The sequence below is a fragment of the Rhipicephalus sanguineus genome, chromosome 8, assembly GCF_013339695.2.
Source record: "Rhipicephalus sanguineus isolate Rsan-2018 chromosome 8, BIME_Rsan_1.4, whole genome shotgun sequence".
In the NCBI taxonomy this organism is placed as follows: Eukaryota; Metazoa; Arthropoda; class Arachnida; order Ixodida; family Ixodidae; genus Rhipicephalus; species Rhipicephalus sanguineus.
This window is the reverse complement of record NC_051183.1, coordinates 71,527,169-71,548,749: the sequence shown is the minus strand read 5'-3', so window position 1 is coordinate 71,548,749 and position 21,581 is coordinate 71,527,169. Positions and strand designations below refer to the sequence as shown.

The following is a 21,581-nucleotide window of genomic DNA, read 5'->3' as shown; positions in this document are numbered from 1 at the left end:
ACTTCTCTCGTCTGGAACACGCCCTGTACGTCAAAGTATGCATTTCCTCCCAGAGGCACGCAACCCATCCCTGCGGCTCCCACCTCCCATGCGCCTTTCGCTTGACGAAGGATGGGCGGGGCGTTTCCTCTCTGCTGGATACAGCATCAATGTTACTACTCGCATGCGGGGTGATGTCATCGCATGCGCCTTTCGTTCGACGGAGATTGCCGGCTCCTTTCAGCTCTGCTTCATCGGAGCCCGACAGGTAGCGCTGGCGGGCTTTTACTCGCACGCCGAAGATGCCACACGCGGGGCGACGTTACCGCTTTCGACTCTATACGGAACATTACAGAAACGGCAGGAACCCATCGAGTCTGTTCATGTGATTGCTATTACAATAAAAAAAAAACTGCGCTTGGTCACGTCATTTCAGCAAGACGTTTAATTGTATAATTTCGGCACTGCGAAGCGGAATGTGAGCTCTCGGAAGGTATCGCCACGTGGTTGCATGGCGCTGAAAGTGGCAGTAAGACTGGTAAAAAACATTGCTGATCCCTCCGTCATAGAAATCGGTATCACACGAAAGTGAAGCGTGTCTTCACAGAAGTAGTGCTTATTGTGTAGTGATATACGAGAGCTTGTATAATGTCTATTCGTGTTAGGCAGCTATAGCACCGTTTGGCGTGTGTGCACCCATGTTGACGCCTAGTTGGTAGAGGTTCGTAGCTTGAGCCGAAAGCACGTGCGTCCCGCTTACCTCTGTCTCGCTCCACCAAGGCATGACATTCGCCCGTCGAAATCGTGTCCTTTCTGCAACGCGTATTGCAGCAGCTTTGTTAGTCGGTGCTCTCGCAATCGAAGTAGTCGGCGGCGGAGAAATCCCCTTGGTGCATGTGGAAGGTGCTACTACTCCGATGAGCCGGCGCACGCTAACACGAAGCGAAAGGCAAAGAACGTAATTGCGTCTAGGGCGCCTCGGGGACGCCAGCGCGGCCAATGTCCCTCGCTGGTATCGAGACGCTTTAACCATGGCCTCCGAGATCGCGCGCAATCTCGGAGTAAGCGCTAGTACGTGTCGATCGTGCATTACTTCTTTTCACCTCTCACAGACGGCGGCACCGCCCCGCCTACCTACACCGCCAACAGAGAGCACCGTGCGAGAATGTGTGAAAGATAAAAGGCGCGTTCGTGAAGTGTTCAACCTCTGCCAAGGCAGCTTAGTTGGTTTAGCATCGGGCGCTAACCGTCGCTGCCGCAACGTCCTGGGTTCGATTCCCAGCGGCTGATCATTTTCTTGGTTTTTTCTTTCTCACCCGTTGGCGTCCACTTTATCAACGTCATATCCGTAACGGATGTACTTGGTGGACCCCGGCATAAAATACCTTCGTGTTAAAACGAATCACTTTATTGGACGAAGTTGTCCCCTGAGGAAAAAGTAAAAAAGCAAAGTACGAGCAGTACTATATGAACACGGGTACCGGTGAGCACAGCGGTTGGTCATCGTTAATCTAAACGTCGTGATACTAGTCGGCTTTTATATATGATTGACCGAGAATTCCAGCGTTATCTCTAGTGGTTGTGGTAGTTCCTTAATGAGCGCAACTGATGACGTCGCGCGCGATCTTATAAGAACTGGCTAAAACAGTCGCGAAGGTTCCCGGATATTGCGGCGTGATCTGCAGCCGGGTGGTAACACGTGTAAGAGGTTTTGTAAGTGAAGCGCTAGTCAAATGGAAATAATGATATAAGCGCGCTGGAAGTATTGTAATAGATAAAATAAATTTGAGTTACGTATATGCCTATTTATTCCGTATGATAGCTTCAATTGCTTTATTCTGACAGTGACCCTATGGTTTATTTTTGTTGAATTGAGAAGAAATAACTTCGACTACTTTTACAAGTGCGCAGCAACGGCCAGTCATTTAAATATTGAAAATTCAAGGAGAGCTGGTGTACTTGGGCTGACCTTGCAGCTTATTCATTTCTTCAGTTCACCACGAAAAAGAAGTTCTGTGCAGAGACAAAAGCAAAGAGGGGCATTACACATCACAAGTAGTTTAAAGCATAATAGCACTCAAGCATTAAATCAAGGAAACCAACTGAGAACTATAACTACGATGCACTTCTCAAGAACACAAATGAAACAAGGCAAATACAGGAACCTACAACACGTAACTGTAGTGCTCTTGACCGGCGTCAGAGTTATGTAGCCACTAACGCAAACATGTAACTTTTCTTTCAACAGCGCCGTGAAATGTTGATGTTGTGCTGAAGGCTGCCTTGTTTCGAAACATATAACATTACCTGATCTGAAAGGTTTGCTTTCTCTCCCCGGCTGACGTGAGCCGGTGAGCGCGGAGAAGACGAGGTTATTTTATTTGGACCAAGCTCGCGGAGTGAAATCTGAATATCACGATATATGTGTTTGATATGCGTCTCTAATTGATCCGCTTCATCGATCGCGTTCTACGGTCTCTGGAAATTATCTCAGCAGCTCGCAATGAGAACCCAAATTTAGTACAAGCTTACCAAAGGGGCGCGCAAACGGTTAGATGGTAGTATACGGCAGAAGCGTACACATTCGTAATGACGGGCTCATTGATTCAGTGAAAACAGCGCACGAAATGCATGATACGGAATACAACGGGGTTCATGTATTTCAATTTATATATCTTTAACCCGGTGCGCTGTCTTTATTCGGACGCTATACTACAACGTCAAACCTTTAATATGTGCAAATTGATCTTCTCGGTGTGGCAGCTGCTAGTAGAAAGCACAGATTGATCCGCGGGTAGCAAACACTTATTTCCCTTGAGTCTTTTCCCTTAGAGATAAGCACGCTGAAGAAACCAGTAATTTCAATAAGCAGTGATGCCATAAGCAGTCATGCCATTTCTTGATGGAGAGTTTTTGCAGTCTTCTTCATATTACTTAACAGAAAAGCACATCAGGTGCGACCAGACACATTTCGCCATATCGAGAAGGAAAAATGACAAATTTATAATGTTAAAGAACCAAATAACTTGCGTCGTAATCACCTCTGGTTTTCTGGTGCTAATGTTTAACTTCCCCGCATTTATAGCATTTTGCGAATGTCTTAAAAAGTCCGAAATAGGTGATCGATATTCCGAAGGCCTCAACTACAGGGCGTTCTTCATGAATCATTGTCAAAACATAGTAGGTTATTCAAAACAATAGAACTCACTTCGTATATACACATTATGCTTGAATAATTCCATACACAACGCGCATACGCGCAGCGATCCTCATCGTGTGTATTGATATGTTCTGCGGGCACCAGTATGAGTGGTTTTGAACTTTAACCATAGTATCAATGAAGCCGTAAAAGCGACAGCTATTCATAAGCCTCCGCCGCGCAGCCTCATGTACCTTCCTAATAGGCAAGTACGGTATGCGAAGTATTGAAATGTCATACGATATCTTGTCGCCATGAGAGGTACTCAAATTACCGATTTGTGCAATGAACTTTTCTACGAAACTCTTTATTTTATTTGCACGCCCTGTAATGACCTAATCTTTGAATTTGAAAGCGAAAAACTAAGTACAATACATTAAAATTGCTTAGTGTGCACAACTCAATTTCACCTTGATATTTCGAAGAGCAAATGATACGGTTGTTAACTCCTGCGCAAAGCTTCGCATGTTTGCGTACTCGTAATACCAGAACAATTAGGCTTCAGCTGTTCTTACCTTCACACCGTCCTTCGTGCACATAGTAAGCGAAGTACTTATTTGGCGAAGTCCCGCATCCGGTGTATATAAAGACTCTCCTCGCTATTCTCCAAGCGTCCCGGTATAGTGTCACCCACTTTCGTTTGCACTCATAGAATCGACGAATCCAGTAGGTGCAGTCCTTGGTAACCTCTGGAGGTTGTGGACCTGGAACTGCGTGCAGGAAATGAAAGTTTAAGTTGTTTTTTATTCGCTGAATACATTGCATGTCGAGAAATGTCACGCAACACTCTCAAGATCTTCGCAGCACGGCCAGTATACAATCAGGCATGGCGACGTCATTGCGTCTAATGAGCATTCATACGTGGGAGACTATAGCCTATTGAAAACACGTGAAGCACTCCGGCATGCCGGCAAATATTCACTGACAAATATCAGTTGTATAGATTAACTCCGAGTAGACCACAAACGCATAAGAGACAAACATTCTCAATGGAAAGTTCGGCTTGGCCCTGTTCGTCACTGTTTGGTCGATTACGAAATACAATTCTATCTATATTGAGTGAAGGACTGAGTGAAGGACTATATTGAGTGAAGGATTGAGGAATCATTATTTCACATCACGTACTACGCAAAAATCTTGGATTTCCACAGTTGTTCTTATTACTGGTTATCTGCTTTCAATATGTTGGCATCCTACAGAGATAACGTAAGCGAAGCGGCGGATGCAACATTCAAGAATTGCCAAAACAAATAGTACTGGTGTGTATAAAAATGTAGTTTTGCTACGTTTCTTTTATGGATTTATACTTCGCCTAAGTGATACATCGTATTTCGTGAGAATTCGTGAGCTTCGTCGATGCAGAGAAAATGGCGCTCGACCCACGGTGCCTTTTAACTCCGCTAGGATTTAGATGTTTTCGAGCCTCGTTTGGTTCAGAGCTGCTATACGTACTGGAATCGCTGCACAGCGCACGCATACATTATGTACTATGTACATTCGACAGCAGGATTCTTGAAGTACATAATATATATATTATATGTGTTTTGAATGCCATGTTGAACAAGCCGGCACAACGCTCGCTAATAACATAAATGTTTGCATTTATGCATGCAGAAAATTTAAGCATGCATTCTTTAGGTTGGCTTTTCTCCGCACGGAAATATAACAAAATCTGGATCATTTATCTTGTGAATCATATTTGAAATGCGTAGCATTTCTTAGCGAACCTTAGCCATTTGAGCGTTTCTGTCTACGTATCTATTTATCTATCGAGCCGCCTTCGTCTGCGTACTCTCATCATCGACTCCTTAACTTGGTGTGGACCAAAATTGGCGTGGGAAGGTAAGAGGATTTGACGAATATGACTGTCGGGCCATGACATGAACAACGCGAAATTCCTGTCGCCTACGTCCTCAAACCCTTACCTCCAGACACGTGTGGCACATACCCGTTTACCACGGGCCGTGGCCTACGGGTATCCGCCACAGGTGGTTGACAGTTCATATCTACCCAGGAACGGCGAGAACAGGCATTCGTAATTTATACGAGACAGCGTCAAGAAAAACCGACATGGGTAGCGTTGACCCGACGAATGGAAAGAATAAATGTTCGAATACCAGCAAGAATCGAACCCAAGCATTCTATGTGGCAATCGGGTATTCTACCATAGAGCCAAGCCAGGTCTATAAACTGGTTTGGAAAATGCAGCCTATGCAGGCGTAACGTCGGTGTAACGTCAATTGTGGTTGTGGTGCTGGCTAGGTAATTTTACAAGAACAAGAATAAACACTATATATGCACTCCTACGATACCGGCGTCATATGAAGTTAACGTCTGTCGTTCCAGTGTTGGCTCCGCTTTTATAGCAGTGTAATAAGCATTACCTTTGTATTCCTATGATTCAGCAAGCTATATCGAAGCGTTGCTCGACCCCGGAGGAATACATTAATGAACGTTACGTATGACATTCACATCACTGCACCATAAAGTGCACTTCGTTTCGATAATACTGGCGTATGCGCTCTAACGTGAGTGCTGCCGTTGCGTCACGCCATAAGTTACCCTTTAAACGCCAGTGTTGTCGGCGTGCCTGGTAAACCCACGATGTGCACACAACTACCACACTTACGAAAACACGTCGATCCACCTCGTAACGCTTGGCTCAATACAAAAATGCAGCATAGAAGTACTCGCTGACTGCCTCACATGAAACCGATTCCCACGAGGCGTGGAATCTGCCGAATTTTTTTTAATGCGAAGCATGTCTTAGCGAATCTCATGTACCTCGACCGTTTCTATCTATCTATCTATCTATCTATCTATCTATCTATCTATCTATCTATCTATCTATCTATCTATCTATCTATCTATCTATCTATCTATCTATCTATCTATCTATCTATCTATCTATCTATCTATCTATCTATCTATCTATCTATCTATCTATCTATCTATCTATCTATCTATCTATCTATCTATCTATCTATGCGCCTACGTCTGGGCGCTCTCCCGGTCGTCTCCATAACTTGTAATAATCCAAAATTGGCACAGCAGGGGATCAGTGTATGACGAACACGATTTTCTAGTCATATGTATAACGCGAAACGCCTGTCTCGTACGTCCTGAAATCTTTTCCCTCAGTCACGTGTGCACACACCCGCACACCATAGTTCATGTTATGCGGGTATGTGCCACAGGTGACTCACAGTCTCAATGAACACATTAACGGCGAACATACACATTGAAACGCAAGACAAGCGAGAGAGCTGAAGACAGAACGCTCCTGGAAGACGCTCGACTGCCATCTCGTCCACGTGGTCCTCCAGAATGACGCAGTGTTCTCTTCATTTCATATGAGGCTGGGTGATGGCCCCATGCTGACCAAGGATGGCGTCAGGCTGATTGAGAGCCGCTTGGTGACACGCGAAGAAGCACCCGCTAGTGCCCTCACGGCACACGGCTATACTACAGAAATGTGAACGTCGACCGCTATAACGCACGTTGCCTCGACGCTGCGGACAGCGTGTTATGTCATCCCGCATGCGATAACATAACTGGCTATAAAACAGAGCAGGTACACAGGGATGTCCTGATCAAGGTGGCCAACTTGAACGCAAGCAACATGGTTAGCCTGCCGGCCTCAATTTACTTGAGCATCGGCAAGCCGTACATGATCACGGCCAACATCGCCGTAAGCGACGGCCTCGGTAATAAAAACATAGGCACCTTGCGGCACATCGAGCGTAATGAACACGGCAACCTCTTGCGACTGTGGCTTGAATTTCCAACGCTCACGGTAGGCACTGACCTCCCAGCCAGGCCGTAGGACATTACTACCTCACACCCTCAATAAAGTTTAAATGAGTGTCCGTGTGACTGCGAGCCACCACAACCAGGACATACGCCAGAAAAAAATCTCGTGTAAGAGGGCACAGTTCTCCCTCGCGCAAGCAAACACCTTGACTATATATAAGTTACAAATGGTCATATACACCCAGGTAGTCTTCGGATACGATAAGCGCCATCCACCGAAGTTGGTCTACGTTAGAGCACTGCACGGGCCGGATTTTACGGCCCGGGCCCGGCCCGGGCCCGCTTTATAAAGCTCGAGCCCAGCCCGGACCTGTGGTTCCAAGCGCGGGCCCGGCCCGGGCCCGGGCGTACATGACCGAACCCAGCCCGAGCCCGGCCCCGGCCCGTGGTTCCAAGCCCGGGCCCGGCCCGGGCCCGGGCGTACTTGACCGTACCCAGCCCGAGCGCGGCCCGGGCCCGTCGTTCCGAGACCGGGCCCGGGTGTTCATTACTAAACTAATCCAGGGCGCGCTTGTTCATGACCAGACCCGACCCGGGCCCGCTAGAGGATATTAGTTGTTGATGATGATTATTAATGATGCCATGCGCTTTGTAGCGGGCGATCGAACGGAAAATCCGTTGCGAACATGCATCGAAATGTTGCTTTGCCTGCAGTGGTAGCTCAGCGGCTAATCTGTTTCGCTGTTAAGTCCTAGGACGCGGGTGCGATTCCCGCGGCCACGGCGGCCGCAATTTGATGGGGGCGAAATGCAGGAACACCCGTCTGTATATTTATCTTTAGGTTCACGTTAGAGAGCTCAAGGTGGTCGAAATTAATCCGGTGCTACTACAGCGTGCCTCGTAATCATATCGTTGTTTTGGCACGTAATACGAAGGAATATAAATGAAATGTACCGTATGTGTCAACCTAGAATAAAAAACCGAAATCTTTATTCCTCCCATGGGAATGGCCCATTGTTAGTGCTGTTAATATATATATATATATACATGATCTGGCGTGTTTATAAGGAAACCCACCACGATGTACTTGTTACTTTGACAAAGTCTGGTCCAGCAGACGAAACGTTAGTGAAAATATACAGTGCCAATCTATATCTATACTGGTGAAAAAAAATAGCACTTCAACTGTTTTTCTATTTTTATTGCTAAGCTTTACTAAGAGCCAGCTCTTTGCACGTGTCACTTCAGCTTGGCACAGTATACCGTAGACCATGCAATGCGTAACGTTCGCGTGTGCTCGAAGGCCCGACTTACCGAGTCCGGCCCGGCCCAGGCCCGCGGCTTCAAGCCCGGGCCCGGCCCGGGCCCGCACTTTCACGCCCGTGCCCAGCCCGTGCCCGCCGAAAAACGCTTCGGACGGCCCGGCCCGGGCTTTCGGGCCGGCCCGGGCCCGTGCAGTGCTCTAGTCTACGTAGCACTTTCCAGAGCGACCAGCCTCGACGGCCTATACCTCACCAACGCAAAAGGTGACTTCAGGATCCGACATGTCGCCGGCTCAATCGACACAGTCTGTGTACGAAATGACCCGGGCAGCAAACAGGCTTGAGACATAGTTTTGGTCGGGCTACCACCTACATTCGGTGCCACAACGACAACAATCAACTCACGCTCACCGCTCTCAAGGTACAGTCCTGTGCACGTGCACGTGCACGACCTCGAAAATTACGCTGTGTTCACAGAAATTGGCGTGTTAACACTTTCTGAAACCTAAAGCCATGAGCCCACTGCAATCACGGTGTCACGAGCGATAGATAGCAGACGACGCTCGGTTTGTGTCTCGCGCTTTCGCGCGAAGAAAACGAAGAAGATCGACGCCGAGCTCGCGCGCGCTCGGGCAGCTTCGCAGAATAAAGAAAAGGGCCTGGTAGTCCCTTCCTGGTCTCCAACGTGCTCGGTCGTCTTTCTTACGCCGCCTCGGAACCCATAGATTCCGACGGCCACAACGGCACGTCACACACGGAATTCGATTCTGTCGTCCACAGCAAGCGGCTTCATTGCAGGTGCGGCGGCATGGGCACATATAAAAACACGGCGGTGCACAACTTGAACGTAGGCCGCATCCTACTTCACTGGCCGCCAAACACTGAACACACACACAGAAAAGCAGCGGAATCGGTGAGGTCGGCGTTGCCCACATACCTAACAATAACGAAAACTTTGCGCTCTCCACCATCTACGTGAGAACTGACAAGAACCCCTTTCACACAAGTACACGGGTTCGTGAAACGTGCGTGCGTTCCATATCATAACGGACAACACTGCATCTGGTGTTGGTAATACCTATGTTGCTGTTGGCATTGTTACGCAACTGTACGCAACTGGTTATATAGCACATGTGAGTCTCTTCAACATATGTGAGTGCGTATACCATTTACGCCTATCTTTAGCGTCATGCCGTAACGGCTCGCTCAATCCAAAAAATTACGCCACAGTCACCTTTCCTCCCCACGCTTCGCATTTCATCCATTCCCACTGCACGTGGGGTCTGCGGAATTTTCTACATAACAACCTCAGTGCTTAAATAGAAATATGAATACGTTTTTCGTGCGTGCCATGAAGTAAAAAAAAAGGCTATATGAGTATCTCACATGTCAAGCACGCTGGAAGAAGTAATTACCTGAAGCACACGTTGCCATGCAGGACGCTTGATCTAAAAAAGCATTCGTGTGGTTTGTGCAGACGTAGTTTCGTTGACATTGTCGTGACTCTGTATTGAAGCTCCACTTCATGAGAATAAGACTGCATCCTTCAACTGTGGGTGGTTCCAGACAAGATTTTGCGCTTGATGGGGGGCCTGCAATTGAACGTATTGAGGAAGACGCTACAGACACAGGAAGACAGATCTGCATAAAAGATACGGCTGTCTTGTGCTGTAACTGCATATATACCACTGCCGCATTCAGAAGTTGGATTATTAGCATATCGTGTTACTGTATTTACTGTTATCTCGTGTATTCTTATAATGTTGACCAACTATGCTAACGCGTCTGCTCGCAACGGAATAGAATAATTATTTATTATATCGGTAGACCATCATTCTCCTCTTCGTGTACAGGAAACAAAAAGCACATGAAAGTTGCCGCACTAGGAAGTTTGACGAAGCGACGAGGAGATGGGGGGGGGGGCGAGGGAAAATTGTCTCTAATTTTAGATCGTGCACAGCAGGATGAATATACTCCGTTTCGCAAGTTAGGTGAAACGCCGTGGAAGCTATGGAAGAATTCCGGTCAGCAAACTCTACGACTCCGCGCGTCTCGTGGTCGGCTTTCAGTCATTGTTCGAGCGAGCCTAGCACGAACGTGCACGCCAGGCGTCGCGCGGTCCTGCTGCAAGTGTAAAAAAACCAGAAAACGAAAGCAACGAGATACTGAGTGACCTGGAGCAACATAGTAACGGCTCTATAACTCAGTTTGTTTATTTCTCCGGCACAAATAATTTTCGTTTCTCACTCAGCCAGCAAAACAAAAGGAAAAATCACATTATGGGCGTTAAAAACACAGAACACACTTTCTTGGTACCAACGCATCTACTGCAAGCAGTCTAGCTAGTCTCCACAGTGTTGCACCTAATGTATAAAACGCAGTATAGGGTGGGCATAAATTTCTCAACTCTAAAGTGTCAATATACGTGCTGACGACCTCCCTGGGCATAACTTGAAAATGAAAACACTGGTTTCCAGAAAAAGGAATGCGATGCATCTGAGGACTTAATTGCAAACACAAAAGCTAGCAGTTCAACAGAACACAAAAAAAAGATAGGCACAGGGAGCACTCTGGCGGTTTTCAAAAAAAAAAAAAGAAAGATCGTACCGGTTGCTTTTGAAAACGTAAAAGATGAATCCATACAAATTCATTCTTTGGATTCAAATGTTTATGCAACGTGGAAATGTGCATGAATCTGTTTTCGTAATTCAGCGGAGGTCCCGTTCATTCCTTAACATTGTCCTCGTCGTTATGAGTGCTGGATGATCTAAAGGATGAATGCGTACCGACTAGCTCAGTGTTCACTCCCAATGCTGCTTTCCGTAATTCGTACGGATAGTTGTCGACCTTCCATAGATAAGGATTCCTAAATTCGTATTGGCTTCTGCTTCAATTCATGGCTGTTTAAAAGTGTTCACATGTTATTTTGCTTGCTAATCTTACGTTTATAAAAGCGACGCAATTGCAAATAATCTGTGCAGCGTGGGAAACTGATTTTTCGTATAACATTACGATTTCCGCGAACGCAGATTACGACACATGACAAGTCAGCTGCTGCCTTTGGCGAAAACCGTCAATGCTGTTTATTAAGGCAAAAGTGTCAAGTGCCTCATCGGATGGTGGCATTAGAAAACGCTGTGTCCGGTATAGAACCTCACGTGACCTTAATAAAAATAAAGGTGCGAGCCGAAAACGAACCTGGGTGTTCTGCGTGGCAGTCAAGTATTCAATCACAGACGAACGCCAATGCTTGAAATCGTTTTGGAAAAGGACCCTACATAGTCGTCATGGCGCGCAAGGAGTCAAGTTAGAAGATGTAATATTGCATGACAGAAGCGTGTAATCTAAACCAGTCGTCACACCTTGTGAATAGTGCAATGAGTACTTGGTTTAATGCTACTCACCCTTTACGAAGTGCTCATACATAATTCATCACCATTATCATTAGCCACCACATCAACAACCATGCTGCCCTTGAAAACGTGGCATACGGTACAAACGCTCACGTGACCTCTCAACCACCGATCATGACGGTGATGGCTTTCGCTTTCGAGTAGGCTTAGGCGAAAGCTTAAGGGACCTTCTGAGTTTGTTTTTTTTCAGTCAGAATAGGAATGTGGTGCCTCCTTTGGAGAATTTTCTTACCACTGTGTTCACGCTCGTTTCTAAGCCATGAGAGAGAGTGTGCTAAGAAAGTCATTGGCAGCACAGTCCAATGAAGAAATACGCTTTTCATTAGCGGCAGATGGTTGTTCTCAGATAAAGGCATACTAAAGGCAAATATCAAGTCGGCGCGCACTTTTGAAATACCATTCCAGGAACCTCGTAGTGCTATTTGCGTGCCATGGAAATCTTTAGTTTGAAAGAAAAGTCACAGTTATACCGCAATGGATGAAGCAATGAATGCGATAGCAACAAATTGCTATTGTTACACGAAGTGAGGCTGGCAGGTAACCGCTTTGTATCCGATCTCGCGTAACTACAAAACGCTTGTGTAAGAGAATACGGTTGCTCCAAGGAGAGATGCTCTCCGCATATTGACTTCGCGTTGAGAGCGCAGCACGTAGAATTGTATACGAGCCGCCCGCTGTGATGGTTTTGGAAATAGCGCGCGCGCCAGTGACCACGACCGCGCCCTTAGATTCAAAGTTCAAAGTGGCTGCTCGCGCGACAACCTCCCGCCCCCACCCCCCCCCCCACCTCGCGTCTTTTTTCATGGTCGTTGAAGACGGGCGGGGCGTCTCCTGTCTGCTTCGACGGCAGACGTCCCGAGCGGGTGATGTTATCGCATCCCTCCGAGCGACGGAAATGGGCCGGCTCGTTTATCTCTGCTTCGGCCGCGTTGGTCGCCCGCGCTCGCGCGAATTTACCGTCGGTAGAACATACAATGAGCCGTGGGATCTTATCAGGACTTCATACAGGAAAGACATGACGGCGATGGCAATGGCAACGGCGATGGCAAAACCCCATCGAGACTGTCCATGTAATTGCTATCGTGATAAAATCCTGTTTTAGTGGTCCGCATACCGTTAGCGCAATTGAAACCGTCCGCCACTGAAGGACTCGTGACGCAAGCGCTCCCCAAATCTGACTTTGGCGGGCGTCAAGCCGCTGCTTTCCTTGGTCTCACAACTTTGCGCCTTCACCGGAAACGCAAGTAAGCATACTTCCTGTTATGCTTGTTTTCTTATACTTTGCTGGGCGTTGCTCCTTGAACTGAACATACCACGTCATATCGGGCTGATACTAGAATACCCACTGGTGGCGCGTATGGTGTCCTAGATTTAAGTTAATTGGGCGATTACCAGAGCGATGCTGTCCATAATATATTGAAGGAAAGAAGATTCCTTTTAAGGGTTCGTTTTTCATTGTTAGACCCAATATTAATGAGAACTAACAGAGAATAATGCCAAGGAAAGTATATGTGATGTTATTTGTAATAATTGGGATATACATGTGAAGAAAGTAAAGTGGACGAAAAGATAACTTGCCGCCGACAGGGACCGAAACTGCGACCTTCGAATAACGTGCCCGATGCTCTGCCACTGAGCTACGGCGGCGGTCATCCCCCCGTCCACTTTATAGAGTATATATGTGCATTTAAACCCAGTGTACCGCTTCGTCCGCCAATACGTGCGTTCATGCTCCGAGTGTCAGCGCCGGAAGAGCTCCCCACGTATAGTCACTGGACCGCTCCAGCCGTTGCCTTGTCCATCCCGGCCTTTTGATCGCATCGGAATTGATTTGTACGGCCCCCTACCGTACACACCAGACGGGAACCGCTGGGTGATCGCCGCTATCGATCATCTGACACGCTATGCTGAAACTGCCGCGCTGCCAGAGGCCACATCACGTGAAGTCGGCTTATTCATACTTCACAAACTTGTTCTGCGGCACGGCGCGCTTCCCGAGCTACTCAGCAACCGCGGACGCACATTTCTTTCTGAAGCCGTACAAGCCCTCCTCCGTGAATGCAACGTTGTGCATCGGACAACCAGCACATACCATCCACAAACCAACGGAATGACTGAGCGCTTTAACCGCACACTAGGCGACATGCTGTCCATGTACGTCTCCGCTGACCACACCAACTGGGACCGCATACTACCCTTTGTTACGTACGCTTACAATAGCGCCACTGAGTCTACGACAGGATTTTCTCTCTTCATTCATGGGCACCATTCTTCTTTAGCGCCAGGACGCTTCAGAGTCCAGAACTCTATCTGAAGTCGCCACCTATGCCGATGAATGCAGGCAGCTCGCACGTTCCTTAAACGCACAAGATCAAGCGCGCCAGAAGGACCGCCATGCCGCAAACCTGCCTCCCCAGTCATATTCGCCTGGAACATTGGTGTGGCTTCGCGTTCCCTCCTCTGCTCCTGGCCTTTCCACAAAGCTACTGCCAAATATGAAGGCCATACCGCGTCCTACGTCAAGCATCTCCGGTCAACTACTTGTCGAGCCCGCTCAATCATCCGCAGACGGGCGCCGCCGTGGCCGCGAGATTGTTCACGTCGACCAACTGAAGCCGCACTACGACCCACCAGTCATACCTGTTCCTTAGGTTGCCAGGATGGCTCCTCTTCTGTGGGGGAGTAATTTGTAGAATGAATAGGGCGCAGACAGGAGCGCCAATGAAGGACGAAGACGAGGACGGTTGGGTGGCACTCGTGCTTGCTCTGTTTTGGACTGCTGGTCGCTTAACCGGTGCTATTTATTTAATAAACGCACCACGGACTCGACGCTAAACGCGTATCATCCCCAGGAGTGTTAGCTCCGATCATCAGCCATCGCGGCGAGTGTGGAACACTCTTTTTCTGCGTTTTGGCGTAACGTAGCACGTGATCTTTTTAAGATCTGGCAGTTCACCAATAATCCCTCGCATACTGCCTGAAGGCATCACGTCGGCCAGAACGAGACCCTCGCTATGAATGAAGGAAAGAAGATTGCCATTAAGGGCTCGTTTTTCTTTGTTAGACACAATATTATTGAGAACCAACGGACAGCTGCCAGCTCGTAGGAAGATCACGTGCTACGTGACGCCAAAAGGCAGAAAAAGAGTGTTCCCCACTCGCTGCGATGGTTGCAATCGGCGCTGACTAACACTCCTAGGTTTAAATGCACATATATACTCTATAAAGTGGCCAAGGAGATGACCGCCGCCGGTTCGGTCCCTGCCGGCGGCAAGTCAACTTTTCGTCCACTTTACTTTTTTCACATTTATATCCCAAGTTAAACAAATAACATCCCCTATACTTTCCTTGGCATTATTGTCTGTTAGTTCTCATTAATATTGCTCAGAATATTGTAGATTTAAACGTTCTGAAGCATTAGCCTTTAAGTGGAGCATAAATTCGCATTCGTCTTTAGTGTCCCTTTAAGATCAGTTAGTATACTTTTTTTCAATTTTTATGGTATGGTTCCTTAATGACGGAAGAGGTGCGGGAAGATGGTGCGGTTATTTTGGTATCGAAAGTTTTATGAAGAAGTATATATTTGTTGGCCTTCTAAAATAACATTGTGCTTGAAGACAGCGTTTTACCTTTTTGTAAATTTCATCGGCTCCTTAATTGTTTCGTTTTTTCGCAATTATTAGCATCATATTGTCAAATATAATTTGTTAAGAACAAGATGCCGGTAGCACGGTGTAGTCTTGAACATACTGTATTAACAAAGTTAAATAATTTCATGTTTCACAACTTACGCCACAATCTTTCAACTGTTAGTGCACCGCTACGCAACGCGATACCCAAGATGCTTTCGTGAAACGGTTGATGTACCTACAGATGTTTAAGTAAATACTCTGGTTGTTCTCACTGAGCTGTCGCATCATGTTTTGGTAGTCCACTGCACATAGTGCTGTTATGACGTCTCCAAAGGCGTGGAATTCAACTTGCACAGATAGACTATTCTTGGCCGTATGTACTGTACGTAATTATTCTTCGGTTCTAAATTTTGATATCAGATTTTTACATTTCTTAACAGTGCTAATGATGTGAGGTGCGGCTCCGGACATTGCTGTTCCTTCGTTGCAAACTAAAAATACTTATATATCTATCTTTACTTACTTGCTGAGTACTGATGAAAAAGCACGTAAGCGACCAAACAGGTTCTTAATAATATGTTGTGCACACCATAGCTCTACTGGTCATGTCTTGGGAATCTTACATGCACCACACAGCGATGGCTTCAGTCCGTATGACGAAACTTCGCGAACGTGATAATGTGTGAATGCAGTGCGAAACGAGGGCGTGCGTCAGTAGTCCACGTCATCGTTTTTTGCGATTGCTCAGGTGTCTTTCAAAACAGATGGAGTCTAAGAGGCTACAGCATGCATTGTCGTGTCCTAGCTGTAAAAAAAACGCACATCGTGCAAAGTAATTTCTGCGCAATGGGGTGTAAGCTTCTCAATATACCGCATCTGCCCTGCGTCCTTTTCTAAGATATTCTAGCGAAAACATAATAATTTAGAGAGTGGTTCAGCTTTAGAACATACATGCGCTAAAGAAAGCCATAATTTAAATGCAGCAGCTCCGACAGCGCAATGAAGGTTTTACACGGAGGAATACAAACGATAAGAGAATTATTTTCTTCGGATTACAGTTTCGAATAACAGGTCTCCCTTATAAGTGCATATTGTTGAGGAGGCGATTCCCATGTGGTCAGCGGTAACCTTCATATTCAATAGCTTGCAGCATCTATACGAACATTTGGTGTTGCCAAATGAATGGTCATTTATTAATGCACAGAGAAAGGGAACTGACCGATGATCGTGTTTTTGAAACTTCATTCCAACATGAGTGGACAAAAGAAAAGAATGGAGCACGAAGTGGCATTGCTGTTGTATGTAGATAAATATGCCCTGTGGCAAATCACCTAAATAAAAAGTTAAAACTCATGAAGCAGGTAATAAGTTATATGAATATGAATAAGGAAAGAAAAAAAGATTTGAACGTAAACCCGCAAGGGCGAAGCAATGAATGTAATAGCAACGAATTGGAATGGTAAATAAAGAAAGGCTAGCAGCTATTCTTTTTTATCCAATCTCGCGAAACTCTCGAAAACACTGGTTTAAGCGAATACGGCCGCTCCAGGGAGCTAAGTGGTTTTCGTGCTGTCTATCGTCTCAGCGCAAAGTAAGCGCTGAGACCATAGGGCGCATACGTGCTGTCTTGACGTCTGTCGAGATGGCGCGCGGTGCAGCGCTCGTGACCTCGCCATTGTGAGCTAAATTTGCAGTGTCGGCTCAAACGACGCCGCTCCCCCCCACCCCCACCGACGTCTTTACTCGCTCCTTCGCGGGCGGGCTGTTTCCTCTCTGCTCCTTTAGCAAACGCGGCAGCTGCAGCGAGCGAAGCAGACGCCTACATCCGCGCAGAATAGTGAAATACGGTGGGGCGATGCAGTTTGAAGCGCTCCCTTGGGAACTTTGCGGCGTTAAGCGGGTGATAGTGAACAAGCCCCTGCCACGCTGAAGCACCTCCAAGACTGTGCGTACCACGAATGGTAAATGATCTATATGAACAGCTCACTCTTAGAGGATGCTAGAGGATGTAAGCGTTGTGGCTGTTTGGATGGTGAGGGCGAACATGTGAATGCACTGTGCATATACTTGCTGTCGCAATAGAAGAAACAAATAAAGCCATTTCCACGCCTCTGAAATATGAGTAAACCGCGGAGGTGGGAAGCAAGTGGAGCCACCTGGAGAATGCCGATTGAGTTCTTTCTTTCATCCTTCCTTTCTATCCTTCTTTCCTTATCTCTCTCTCTTTCTCTCTTTCTTTCTTTCTTTCCTTCCTTTTTTCATTCTTTCGTTCTTTCTTATTCTTTCTACGTTTTTTCTTTTAGGGGCGAAGCTCCTTAGGGTGTGGCTCGTTCCCTCCTCTGTGGTAGTTGTAGTATGTAGCCAGCTCTAGTTTAATGAATTGCTCGCTAGATGGCGTTTCATGTATTTCTTAGAGCTGAAGTTTAATGAATTGCTCACTAGATGGCGTTTCATGTGTTTCTTAGAGTTGCTGTTTACAGACGACAGATAGCGCGTGTATAATGCGAATGGCGCATGTCATTGGATGCCTGTGATCGTAAAAGGTGCTCGCTCTTGGCGCGCTTTCTCTTTCGCTCGGAGTCGCAGGATGGAGGCAGACAAGGCTCTTGGCGCGCTTTCTTTTTCGCTCGGAGTCGCCGGATGGAGGCAGACAAGGCGCTCGTCCTTGGCGCGCTTTCTCTTTCGCTCGTCGCCGGATGGAGGCAGACAAGGCGCTCGCTCTTGGCGCGCTTTCTCTTTCGCTAGGGAGCGGACACTTCCCTGCATTTCACCGATCACAAAGCGGTGATAATGGAGAGACCACGAAAACCAACAGTACAGTAAAAGTTTGATGTTTAATATATACACGGTGTTTCACACTCTTTATATGATGTACTGGGTGAATTTCACGAAAGAGTTCCACGGTTTACCGATGATTCCCTCCGGAGCTTCGGCCCACTCATTATCATTCACCCGGTGGATATGCTGTGATTTTTTTTTTCTTTTGTCTTCTTCGTTATCTCAGAAGCACGGAAGCTTGGGCGAGTTTGTAAGACATCATGGCACAACTTCAAAGAGCTAAAAAACGGGGACAAACGAAAATGCGAAATGCGAAAGGAATGTGTACCACATTCCTTTCGCGTGTGGACGGTGCTATGTTGGACAGTCGGGCCGTTGCCTGAATGTTAGGCTTAGAGAGCACCAGAGCTCCCTTAAAGGAACGGCCTATTCGCGCCTGGCGATGCATTGCCGTGATTGCGGATGTGAACCTGGTTTATGTGACACTTCAGTAATTTTCAGACACGATAATAAACTAACAAGGGAGATAGTCGAAGCCTATCTGATTAAAGAGAAAGGCGACGGGTGCGTCAGCCAGCCTTCACTGAGTCTGTTGGAATGCGAATATAATCTACTGCAGAAATCTGGCGTCATACCAAAGTGATATTGTTGTGTTTTTCTTGGGCTTTTCTGAGCAGTCTGCGCAAGTGTGCACGCATGTGCGCCATCTAATATGGTTTACCTTTTTCCAATATTTCTTGTAATAAATTTCAGTTTCAAGTTAGCGCTCGTCGTGTCCACTCTTTTTCGTTTGTCCCTGTTTTTTAGCGCTTTGAAGTTGTTCGTTATCTCTTTCTATATGAACCCCTCTCCTATTTTTTATTCTACTAACCCTCAAATCACTCCTTCACCCTCACTCCTCTATCTCACCGCTTGCTATGCTGTAGTGTACATGGCTATGCTATATTGTACACCCTCTAACCTCCTCAATTTCTTCCTGCTTACCCTCCTCCCCACGTTCCCTTCTGTTTCCCGTATACTTGCCAAGCTACACTATACAAGGCTATGCCATGCTTTACTACCCCTTCCCCTCCTCATTTCCTTCCCTGTCATCCTAACATCACTTCTTCTCCCCCTCTTCACTTTTCCGCCATTTAGTGTACTGTACTATGCATGGGTATGCTATGCTGAGAGCTGCTTCGCACATATACCCACTGACTGTGGCCCGCAAACCATGCTACACAAGGCTAAGCCATGCTTTAGCTAGTCCCCTCCTCCTTGCTTCTCTCCTCACCCTCACTTCCCTTTCCCACCCCTTGCTATACTATACTTCGCGAGCAATATATATATATATATATATTGAGGGCCCCGCCTCCGCTCAGGGGGGTCAGTGAGCCGTAATTCGCACGACACAAGCCAGCAACGCTGGGAACAAGAACCGTTTTAATTCACGACTCAAAAGAATCACCACCGGCCTTCCAGACCGGCACAACACGGCACTAACGTATACAGGAGAGCCAAAAGCCCGGAACGAACAGTCCCCGCAGACTGGCGGTCAAATGGAACCTACGCGCGAAACATAACGGCAGGAAAGCAAACTCACGCGCAACTCGCAGTAGAAGACGAGCCAACGACTCCTATTAGCGGACGTCCCAAACCGGCGTGGCCTCTGCTCTGCAGCACTCACGGAGGAAACCGTCGCGCCTAGCGCGACCGTCGCCGCATCCCATCGTCCTGCCGCCCACCAAAAGCCCTGGGGCTTGTCTCACTTCCCTTCTTATCCGCCAGCCATCTTTACGCCCCCTGTGGCTTTCCGCCGCTGCCGCTCGTCACGCGCATGGGCAATGCGCGTGTGTTCTCCTCCCCCTGCTTCCAACGTGCGTGCTGCAGATAAGGGCCTATCGGACCGACACTCCCCCCCACACAAGAATGGACACTCCAGTGAGTGTCATTTTCCACCGACTACTAAGGGCAATAATGAACACCACAGAAAATAGAAAAGGGGAACTGAGAAGCAGTTCTGAATTAGTCTACACAGTTCGTCGGGCACCACAACAGTTCATAATGTGTCGCATGTCCTTGTCTACACAGTTTGTCGGGCACCACAACACATCACCATTCGTCGCATGTCTTTGTCCTGATGTCGCATGTCCTTGTCTACACAGTTTGTCAGGCACCGCAACACATCACCATTCTTCGCATGTCTTTGTCCTGATGGTTACACTGAACGGAGCCGGCCCACACGTCGCACCACATAACCATTCGTGCCCTGTCTGTCCCACCGGTTGCACAGAATGGAACGTGCACGTAGCGTGTGTCGGCGTTCACAGCAGCCTGTATCGGCGTTCCGTGATGGGTGCCAGCCTTGTGCTTTGTCGCGGGCTAGGTGGCACTGAAGTTGCTGCGGGGTGTTCTGCGAAAGGCAAGGTTATTACAGCGGGGCAAGGTTATTACAGCAGGACAACAAAAAGGCACCGCATCCTGATTGACAAACAGCGAATACCCAGGACAGCAATGTCGACGGTAGCGGGGGAATGTGTTTACGAGTCTAGCGGGCGCTCGTAGTAAGCTTTGAGGTCGCACACGTTTACAGGGCCTGTTACTCGACCACCGCGTTTGTTTTTGAGAAGGTATGCCAACCTGGAAATTTGCTTTGTAATCACGTAGGGACCGTCCCATCGTGGTGCGAGGGAGGCAGCAAACCCTTTTGCTGCATCACTGAGTGGATGCGTGCGGCGGAGCACCTCATCACCAACCGCGAACTCTAGAGGTCGCCTGCCCTTGTTGTATTGATTGCAATGTTCCAGGCGGGCCAGTTCCAAGTTCTCTCTGGCCTCCCGCAAAGTTTCGCTCCAGCGACTGGAGAGATTTTGCGCGAACGTCGCGTAGTTACAGCGCGGTGATTCGGAGTCATGGGTGAGCTCATGTTCGATAGGAAACTTGAGCTCGCGACCTAATAGAATGGCTGCCGGAGTAAATCCAGTTGAACGATTCACTGTTGTTCGCGTGGCGAATGCCATTTCCTGTACGCGGGCATCCCAGTCCCTGTGCCGGTCAGTGAAAGCCACCAACATTGTTTTAAGGTTTCTGTTGACGCGCTCAGTAATGTTGGCCTGAGGGTGGTAAGGTGCCGTTCTTTTGTGGTGTACACCAAGAACTTTACAAGTGTCCGCAAATATTCTGCCTGTGAAATATGTGGCATTATCTGTTATTAGCTGCTTTGGAAAACCGAAGCGAGTGAACGTCTGCAGCAGACAATCCCAGATTATTTTTGAATCCAGCCGGCGTAACGGGTACAGCTCTACCCATTTAGAAAAGTGGTCAGTGAGTACTAACAAGTATCGACACCCCTTAGCTGATCTGGGGTACGGGCCCATTGCATCACAGGCAACGATTTCCCATGGATACCTGCTTTCTACAGATTGCATGAGGCCCGGTGGTTTGCCTCCCCTCGGTTTTGCGGTCTGGCAGGTAGGGCAAGTTTGGACGTATGTTATGACGTCCTTTCTCATGTGCGGCCATGTGGCGACGCGACACAGCTTTTCAAAAGTTTTCTTGCCATCACTGTAACCAGCGAGGCGTGTGT

At 47.5% G+C, this 21,581-nt stretch overlaps 1 long non-coding RNA gene across 1 annotated transcript; it reads right to left on the bottom strand.

Annotated features, from left to right (window-relative positions):
* Positions 1-1,786: 1,786 nt before the first annotated feature.
* On the bottom strand, positions 1,787-15,858 carry LOC119402809 (uncharacterized). The gene is made up of 4 exons (XR_005185940.2): positions 15,762-15,858; positions 9,609-9,785; positions 3,694-3,888; positions 1,787-1,992 (listed from the first exon to the last, which is right to left on the bottom strand). It is a non-coding gene; the product is annotated as an uncharacterized LOC119402809 (long non-coding RNA).
* Between the last annotated feature and the right edge of the window lie 5,723 nt (positions 15,859-21,581).